The sequence below is a fragment of the Penaeus monodon genome, chromosome 22 (assembly GCF_015228065.2).
Source record: "Penaeus monodon isolate SGIC_2016 chromosome 22, NSTDA_Pmon_1, whole genome shotgun sequence".
NCBI classification, from domain to species: domain Eukaryota; kingdom Metazoa; phylum Arthropoda; class Malacostraca; order Decapoda; family Penaeidae; genus Penaeus; species Penaeus monodon.
The window spans coordinates 7,772,157-7,772,611 of record NC_051407.1 but is presented as its reverse complement, the minus strand read 5'-3'; positions in this window follow the sequence as shown (position 1 = coordinate 7,772,611).

Below are 455 nucleotides of genomic sequence, written 5' to 3'. Positions count from 1 at the left end.
GACGAAATAAATTCGGGATCTGTTGTACTGTGAGCTGGTACTTCGATCACTTGTTGAGCTTTTTTTCGTCCTGCTTGTATGGGTACATAGACGATGTTATTCTGCTCTGGTGGAGGAAGTACGATGGGTCAGGTACAGGTTCTCCTCAGGAAGGCGCAACGAGCAAGATGTTTTGGGCCAACGCATGGAGGATACTAGGTGCTGGACAAACGCGTCTCTTCAATTCAGGAAACATTAAAACACAGATTTTTCTTCAGGGACTACACATGTACCGTCTAATGGACTTTTCCCTCCGGCATCCATTAACTGTACCTCCATTGACGAGATCCTCCACTGGTCACATCGGCAGAGGATCCGGGACCAGTAACAAAGTCCTACAGGGGAGGGTGCCCCAGGGTATATCACTGAGGTGGCAACAGCAGCAGCAACGAGTGGTAAAACAAGAACCCATGACA